This window comes from Varroa destructor, unplaced genomic scaffold (assembly GCF_002443255.2).
Source record: "Varroa destructor unplaced genomic scaffold, Vdes_3.0 BEIS01000001.1, whole genome shotgun sequence".
NCBI lineage: Eukaryota > Metazoa > Arthropoda > Arachnida > Mesostigmata > Varroidae > Varroa > Varroa destructor.
The window spans coordinates 6,005,880-6,015,575 of record NW_019211454.1 but is presented as its reverse complement, the minus strand read 5'-3'; the positions used below and the strand labels follow the sequence as shown (position 1 = coordinate 6,015,575).

The 9,696-nt window shown below is 40.9% G+C and overlaps 1 long non-coding RNA gene across 1 annotated transcript; it reads left to right on the top strand.

The window, feature by feature from the left end:
* The first annotated feature begins 4,828 nt into the window (after positions 1-4,828).
* On the top strand, positions 4,829-7,958 carry LOC147758179 (uncharacterized). Its single transcript, XR_015317302.1, has 2 exons — positions 4,829-5,093; positions 5,340-7,958. It is a non-coding gene; the product is annotated as an uncharacterized LOC147758179 (long non-coding RNA).
* The last annotated feature ends 1,738 nt before the right edge of the window (positions 7,959-9,696 follow it).

The window sequence follows — 9,696 nt, the reverse complement described above, 5'->3', positions numbered from 1 at the left end:
CCGCAAGAAACGTAATCTTTACATTGGTCGGCGCGTGAAGTAGCGAGGTTCCGAAGCAGAAAGATTTGTTTTCCGCTTTTATTCCGATAAAAGTCTGTAATCCCTGGAAAAGACTTATAAACTGCCGACGTGCCAAGGTTTCTATGGTTGCTAAAGCAGCAAAATGGCTTACGGAAGCGCATACTTTTCGTGAGTTTCGTAAAATTGATAGAGCTGCCGACGTACTACGTTGCATACGTCTCCCCTTAATCGATTAGGTTAAGGTAATAAGAGATAAATCTATTAAAACGTGCTCGCGCGTACCATGCAAATGCGAACAACAACAACAACAACAACAGACTAGGCGTAACTGCATTAGGCCGCGAACAAAAAAAAACAGCAGCCCCGGAAGAACAAACCAGCACAGTGGATTCTACCCACTACAGTTAAAATAAATGATTCATTACCAAATCAGATATTAGGTCCGCCAATACGGGTCCGCTTCGAGCACAAGTTCCACCGTAAGTTCAACAATGAGCGAGTTAATGACTGGACCTCTGAGGACAGACTCAGTATTTGTTTATATAACGAAACTTCTGCAATGAATGGTTTTCAAATCACCTTGGTCAACCAGCCATTGATTAAGATCCTGGACGACCTTGGGACGATTTACGAACTTGTTCATACAGAAAGAAGCACAGGAATTAGTGCAGATACCACATTAGGGAGCACAAAACAGTAGCAAGAACGAGCCAGCCAGCCAGCCTATCACTTGTTGATTGATAAACCAACGTTAATGTTTTAATTACTCCGTGCTAATTATAAATTTAAGAACTTTTAAACAACCGAAGTGATAATGATGGCTTTATATTAGCAGAGATACTCCTGGACTATGCTGGAATGGGTGTTTATGGCGACATATTTCAGGGACACATCTGAGGCAGTATAGGACCTCATAGCTTCACGAAATCGGTCAAAGCATATTCAAAACAAAACGTGATCTAGAACGCAAGATTTTGAGACGCTGACAATGTTTCTGCCTGGCCTCATCATCGAACAGTTTTTTACGCATCGGACGGAAGTGAAGCGCGTGAGCACTATGTAGATATAAGACTACTCAACTATGAGCCATATAGAAAACGTCGAAATATATGACACCACTATACATTTAGCAGACCAATTATGTTGTCGAGTAATTCTAATTCATTAGTTAATAGTCACTTAATAATTGTTTACATTACCTTGCTATTAAACAAGTGTCAAACCCAGTGAGTTCTTTAGTTCACCATCGGGTTCGTCTAGCGTTATATAATCCGCTACTGAATCGAAGATTTTCGAAAAAAAAAAAACAAATATTGTCTCAAATCATGCTAAATGTTATCGATAAATTATTTACGCTAAATAGGAGCTCAACTATTACGGCGTAGCTGTATAATTCTCATTGATGTCAAGTGGATCACGTATGCAGCCACTACAGGACCGGACCGACGATCTTCAGCAGATCTGAACTCTACATTGGTGCATTTTGTGCGACTGAAACCTCTTGATTATTAAGCCTGGTAGTGTGGCGTTCCGCAGGACTCTACCGATTTGTATCAATACGAATGAATGCACTTAAATAAAGTAGGATTTATTTGTAAACAAACTGGCTTTATTCACAGACATTGTGTAATATTTAGCTGGTTCTCACAGATGTCGTTTCTTTGAGTACGGATCAACCGTTTTTGAGGGACATCAGTAGTCAGTCCGCATCACCGATAGACCTCATGCTTGCTGTAATAGGGACTCCACACACGCATCACTGGACTGAACAGTGATCGAGCTTTCCAGAGAGGGCATTTCATTGTTCTTGAATAACCACTCATCGGTACTTGTCAAATCTTGGGTCGTTTCGTGCATCACATGCTTAGTATTTGGCAAGAAAAATAGCAATTTTGCTAAACGCACAAATAATAGTGCAAGATGCGTATACATAAAATGGTGAATGCCATTATTTTCTGCACGTATGGTTTAGCATTGAATGTTCTTCTTTTAAAAGAAAACATTCTATGTTCGTGTTCATATTCTATGTTGCACTCGTCTGCGAACGGTTTGTCCGAAGCTCAAGTCTTTCCATGTCTTCATTTGTAGATCGAGATAGGCACCACCGATATAAAAAACTCCAATGGGTACTATTCATACAGGGTCTCAGAGCCAACTCAATGACTGGGCATAGCTATAGCATTTCTCGTCTCTTTACAACGAGATTTAGCCAGTTCTACCAAAGTCTGTTGTTTTGTAGCTGTCATCATTTTCGCGTTTGTTCCTTGTTTTTGCTCTAGCTGCAATTTCGCTAAACACGTTCACTCGGCCTCGCTTCTAGCAGTGGCCAGTACTAACCTATTAAGATCAAACAGGACCAGCGGAATAACGCCGGACATAGCCATGAGCCTCTGCCAAAAGCCTAGGAGGGCCATAGGGGCCCTCTGGATAACGCTTAGTGTAGGGTTTGAAGCGCTGGGATTCAGGCTCTGGTCTCCGACCGGAAATTCATAGGTCGCCAGCAGGGCGGACGAACGAACGAACGAAGGCTTGCTGAGGAAGAGCTGCCTCTTCCATTAGAAGAACAACATATCAGAGCTCCCTCCCTACTCATACTTCGGCCACCGCTACTCTGGCTTTACTATAGCACGTCGCTAAGCTGATTTGCTGCTGTCGAAGTCGCCTTCTCCGACCATTGCTTTGGCTGTCGCAGTCAATGAAATTCTTCTACGTTTGGTTCTCTCAGAGATTGCAGTCAATTCAACATAACCGGCAAGCCGTTAGTCCTCAGTACTCACTTGAGTTGCGTGAGCTGGCCCGTTCGATGCCTCAGTGTCGCGCTTTCGATGGTCGACGTTAGACGAAGGCAGAGGCCTAACGGACGTCGGCGGGAAGGCTAAGGAAAGCGTTCAGGCGAACAGCCCGCTGCATGTCGAACACAGCGTGGCAACCCACCGAGGACGTTGTTGTCGTTTGCTGTTACTTGAGCTACTGGTCGGTGCTAACTGCGCGTCAATTAGAGGCGTCAAGGCCGCCCCCGGTTCTGACAGGACCGGGCTAGTAGCCGCCCTTTTCCGCAGCCAACAAGAAAAGTAAAATGTGGGTTTTGGTGCTTGTCCAAGACGGGAAGGGCTAGTAGTGAACAAACGACTAGCGAATATTACGCACCGACATCAATCTATTCGAGCACTGCTAGACCCCCACAGCGGGGGCAGACAAAAAAGGCAACGCGAGAAAAAGCCAACTTCGTCCATTGCTTCGCGCATCTAGGTAAACAAAAAGCATTGAAAAAATCATCATTGTAATTGTGGAAACGTGGCGTGTAATCCCGGATTGTGTAAGAGCACTCTGAGTTGCGGTTAAGCCTGCCCGACTAATACTAAAAAAGTCAGATTCGTCTCTGTTTCGAGTTGTATGTCCGGTATGGCCGTTAGACATTCCAACAGACGGTTGGCCCCTAACACGATGGAGTGTGCCTATGTCCCGGTTCGAACCAAGACCACAAAGTGTCCCTTAAATTAGCGAGCAAATACGTCACCCACTAAGATACTACGGGAGGGAATTCACCCTTATCGGCGAATAACCTGAATTAGGCTCAAATTATAACAAGTGCTTCCAAAACAAGAGACAAATACTGTGCTTCTTATCGGATTCAAATGAAGAACATTGCGTTATATAAATGATAGCCACGTCACTCACGATGCTCTAACGAGTGCACTTATACTAGCAGATTTTCCGTGTGAAAAAACAATGCATATATTTTGCGTATCTAAATTTTCCTGCGCTATTTTTCACGACGTTTCTTCAGTCCTGCTATTTTCTTTAGGCCTTCTGGTTAATGGCTGAAGGTCTAGTGACTTAGATGGCTCTACTCGTGGATGAGGAAGGTGGGGTCGATCCTTCAAGCCCTGTCAATAACTACCACTAGTGCGATTAAGCAAAATGAAAAAAAGCATTTTCTTTGTAAATCTTCAAAGTAAACAGTTAGTACACATTGATGAAATAAATCCACAGGCGATTTTTAGATACATCATGTTCTGTTGAATTCAACTATAGAATAAGCTATAGAAAAACGTGGCAAAACCTGCGAGGTTTTGCCACCTTTTTCTAGAGGTACTTTGAGTGTCATATCAACGATAAATGAATGACTCAGCATCTTGCGTATGAATATTTGTAGTTCTTTTGTTCAACGATCATATTCAATACGACTCCAAACAATAGCAGTTCAATATTTTAGTTATTTTTTATTTATTTATTTATTTATTTTAAATACTATTGTCGTAACATTTCGAAGAGAATTAGAAGCTTAAACTTCAATTACAGAAGGATCAGTCAAAAAATTGAAAATTGCGTCATTTTGAGCGCAAGCTGCCTTAGAATTAGAGAGTTATATATATATATATATATATATATATATATATATATATATATATATATAAAATGTAGTATTTTATTTATTATTAAAATACATGTATATAATAATTAATAAAATATTATATACACATATATATATATATGTATGCATGTGTGTGGGTTTGTGTCAGGACGTGCTAGGTTAAACAGAAAGCTTGGATACTAGTTCATTTATAAACGATGACTGCTGAGATATTTTGGGTATCTCAGATGCCTGATGATCACTTTGTGCCAAATGCGCCTTCCTTTTAGCAGTGCTTTACGTAAATACGAGAGTTTTCTCCCTGTACGAATTTACCACTTCAGTGGCTGCCGTCTGGCGGCGCTATCGTGCCCTTTCCATGGCGGCTGCTAGCCGGCACATGTCATACCTGCATGTTTACCTACACGTACAGCACGTTCGATCTTACTTGCATTCATGTGGTTGGCAACTAGCGCTTGCAGCTGATGTCTATAAGGGGCAATGTAAACACTAAGTTAGTTTATCGTCCGTATTACGATGGTAGATACGAATTGTTCGTGGTCGGCGACCGACGTTTAACTAGTGCCTATTTTTCAATAGTACGACACAGTAAATAGTATCACATTCGGTATGCGTCGTTCATCGATTTAATTTATTTTGTTGACGATGGACGCATCGTGAACACGAAACGCATGATAATCATCGTCATGACGAGCCGGTAACTTGATTTTTCTATTGTATGGCATATGCCAAAAAGATATGAATTGTTTATCTCGACGTGTGTGCTGTGAATAGGACGCGTTGGCCTCTCCTCATTTTCTTTGTTTTACAAAGTCTTCTCAGTTGTACAAAAATTATTTCTATAATTAAGGACATACAGCCTTGAGCACATGAGTGGATCGGAATGGAGAGATATTTTTCGATGAATCTTGCTATGTCCCATGCTTTTTTGGTTGTGTTACAGGTACTAGATTTGAACGAGCTATCTATTGCTCATGGAGGGACGACCGCGCTTTTGTCAGAGCCTTAAATGTCTCTCGGGAGCTGTAGCATGGAATAAGCCCCCCAAATTGCCTTGATAATGTATGCATCCCAAAGTACATAACGTATTATTTGCAATAATGCGACGGGAACTAGACGATGATAAACCGTGCCGACATTCGAAGGGGAGCCGTTGTTAAAATGTAATTATAAATGTGCTTAATGTATATAATGCGCTACAGTAACTCCTCATCCAATTTGTTGTGCTTGAGTATGTAACTAGTAAAAAAAAAAACAAAACTGCCAGCCCGACATACTAAGGCCCATAGAAAAGGTATTATAGTTAAACTCAATCAAGCAAACCTTTTTTTAGAGAACTGTGACTGTGCACATAAGTAGGATTGTTTTTACAATTGCGCCACTAATCCGGTAAAGTAGATATCGTTCACGCAAAAAGCCATACTTGGTTTACTCAACAGAAGGTATAATAAAACTATACTTGACAAGCTAAAATTAACAGTTAAATAACTATCATGCATTGCATATATATGGCAGTTATCAAAAAATCTGTCTGTGTGCATGTAGAGTTGGGCAAAGGTAAGATTACAGTGCAACAACCGAAGTACACAATTAGAGAAATGTCGAGCTCGTATCAACTGTGAACCAACGTTTTTTTCCGTTATTAAGTGTCCTTCGTCCATTTTTAAACTAACAATTTTTCCTTAATCCAATTTCTGTTCAGCCCTGTGTATCCCCGTTATACCAACTGATGATAGCCTGGCCCCAGATAACGCGCCGTAAAGCGATACACCTTGTTAATAACATGAAAGCCTATTCATTGTAGACTACACACTGATTGTAGGTTTTTTTTTTCTATTGTTAACTGACATACTTTGATCATGCTCAACAACGACAACAAGGCATTCGAGCGAAGCCTATCTCGATTCTTCAAACTTTATGTTGGATCGCTCTATGTACATCCCTTGCACTAATCTATCGCTTTGGATGACGAAAAAAATGTTAGGCGTGTTAATAGGTGTTTATTTCAGAGCGCCCTCTCCACGCGTCCAGCTGGGCGCTGAAATGGCCATCAAATGATAGGGTCGTTTAGCAAAATTGTTTGCTTTCATGCGCAATATTTAGAATAGCAGTATGATACATAGAATAGTTGTGCCTTCCTCTCGGTCTGCTACCTAGACTTATATCTATTACGTTTGGTTACTTAGCTTTAAAATGTAAACTGTTGTGATTGACACAGTAAATCCCTTACAACCTGAAACCTATCGATACTTTTCGAACATTTTACCTGTTAGCCCACTACTTGTGATACATTGTGATCTCTACAAAATGTTCCTGAGTTATAGAATCGAAGGAAAGGGGAATCACTCGGCCATAGCAAATGCTACCACAATACAACCAAAACCAACAGAAACTTCCAAACGTATTTTGCAAACGGTGTATATTTTGTCTAGCAGACGAAATATTATTCGCAGAAAGCAGTTCGTGCTCACGAAGAAGCACACTTACGCATATATCCGAACACGCCTACGCCAGCTGTGTCTTACACGCTAACGTACATTTCAAGTATCCAAATTTCTGCCGTCGCCGCTACCGCCGACACTACCGGCCAGAGACTCCAGTTGTGGAAACTGGTCCGGGATCTTCCCCGACGCCCCGCTCTATTTGCCGCTGTTGCTGCCTGACAGCAGCATTCGCCCTGTGGCCAGTCGCCGCCGCGTTTGTTGATCTTGGGTGGAGAGGAAGAAGGCCAACTGCGGCAGACAACGAGAGTAACACGCAGTCGAAGCTGTCGTTTCGAGAGCTATGAGCTTAGTTTAGAGCTCTTCTCTGAAGTAAAGCAACGAAATCGTGGAAGGGTTGGCACAGCAGCAACAGGAGTTGCGACGTGTACTGAGCGCGGTAGGACGTCGACTTCAGGAGGAAAGTAAGGGGTGAAGGTTCGGTGAACTCTTGACTCTTTTGTTTATTTTGTTCAGGCGTTTCTCCAGTGTTCGTTGAGAGGGAAAGCAAAATAAACTAGGGATCATGGCGTGACTGACTTCACTGTAGCCTTTGTCGTTGCAAGAACGTAGTCGAAGGATGCTTCATGCTCCAGAGGCCCCTCGGTCCAAAACGTTGCTTTCTATCTCTCTGTATGGGTTCGCTCTGACTGCGTGTTGCCAAGTGGGCCAAGGAAACGCTAGAAACATACAGCGGTAATCCTGCCGCAAAGTGGAGTCGTCATGCAGATTCTGCCGACACCGCTACCTGCACCATTTGAACGGCGACGGACGAAGCAACAAAGCACCAGCTAACGCACACTCACCCAAATGTCTTTCAGACGATCAAGATATGCCAACACGCCAAAACGTGAGCGCCCGGCAACGCCAACGTTGGCAATTGTGAACAGCAGTGGCAAGGTATAGTCAGTCAACGAAAAGGATATCAACAAGACAGAAAGGACCCTTAGGCAAATTTGAGAGCTTGCAAGTAAAAACTCCTGAAGGAAAGGTGTTTCATTGGATAAATGGTCTCGAAAGCGTTGATCACAAGTGTAAAAATAAATTTTTCTGGAGCATATCCTAGTTCTAAACAAAGCGTATGTTACGTGTATAGGTTTCTTTTAACATGTGCTCTGTTTAGAGATAGCATCTTAGATAGAAGGATGTTGGCCAGCTAATTTGAGTAGATCTCCGTTAATAATTAGGTAATTTTACAAGTGGTTTAGATAACGTTTTTAACAACTCTTAATATGACAACGACGTCGTGATATTACACAGGTCTACTAGTTTACCGCGGTATGATAGCAATATCAGGCTCCTTTTCGCTAAAACTCGAGATAATACGAATCATGCAAAATAACCTGCTGTTCTCTGAGTGGGGTCACAATATGGACTTTGCTAGTTTTCGCCAAAATATGTCAAGAGCGCGGCTGTAATAAGATATTAACTAGAAGGGTAATATAGAATGTTCGAGATGATTTGGAACAAATTTTGATGTTCTGTTTGTCGTATGCGATCGTCAGCTGTTTTTCGCGCTAGGACAGCCTAGTTCCTTATAGAACGGCTACTGTAGCAAAGGTGGGAAGTTCGTATTCTAAGCATGAGTCAATGAAAATCAGTTACTGCCTCATGGCTTGGTAGCAGACGAAGTCCTACAAAAGTAATAAGCTTTCCAGCTTGCCCAAGGTTGACGGCTTACGTCATTGCCAATCTCCATAAGGATCTTGGAAAGCCAATGAAAAAGCATGGTAGATCTTCAATTTATATTAAAATGAACTAGACTAAAACGATTGATATATCTGTCAAAATGGTGCCAGAAGTTTTTATTTTTATTATCTTAGAAATTGGCGAAGAAGTAGCAGTTATAGTCGAAGTAAGTAAAATTCATCTTAAATTCGGTGGTCCATATAAACTGCAACGATCAACCGGTTTGAAATTTTTGCGCCTTCAGAACCTATTGATTTTAGCTCGGTCTACGCTTAATTTAAATGTTGGTTTTTTTGTACCTGACGTATTTAAGCTTCAACGATTCTAACGTTATTTCTTTATTTACATCGACTATTGAAACGTGAACTTAGTGAACAAATTTTTTAAAGACTTGTAAACCCCTTTAACTCCAAATTAAAGGTTTGGTTGAAACATTAATTGCAGTGAATAAACAAACATGTACGTGCACATGTAAAAAAATCACTAACGTTTATCGCCTGTATATATATATATATATATATATATATATATATATTTTTTTTTTTTTTTTTCTTTTACAAAAAAATATATTTTTTGTCAATTTTTTTTATATAAATACAGATTGTACATAAGAGGAATCAATGTTGTACTATATTTTCCCAAACACCCCGTATGTTAAAAGAAACACTCTAGAAATATATAGCTAGTGCCCTTCTTATTTTCGTTTTGCCTCGAAAGTTCCAGCAGAAGCGAGACAGCACCAAGAGGAGGACAAAGTCTTCTTAAGCGAATAAACAGAATACAAAAAACGTAGGCCCAAAAGAAGCTCTCGCCGATGTCACCCCGCGAACGAAAGGATTCGCAGATTGACACCAGGACGTCCTATATACCATATGTGTGTCACGTCCGTTATCGCTTATCCTTATCGAAGTAACATAGCCTAGGTGAAATAAGTATGTTTATTCTTCAAAAGAATACGGGAGAATATACAGGAGAAAAAAACTCGCATATATAGCAATAGATCTAAGGGTACTAGTATCTGACCTTAACATACATGTAAATAGATTTGGTGTAGTGGGATTAGCTTTTTTGTTTGACTCGAGTAAAACATACGTTTTTCTACTAGTCTTCGAGTCGACTTCGTAATTACAG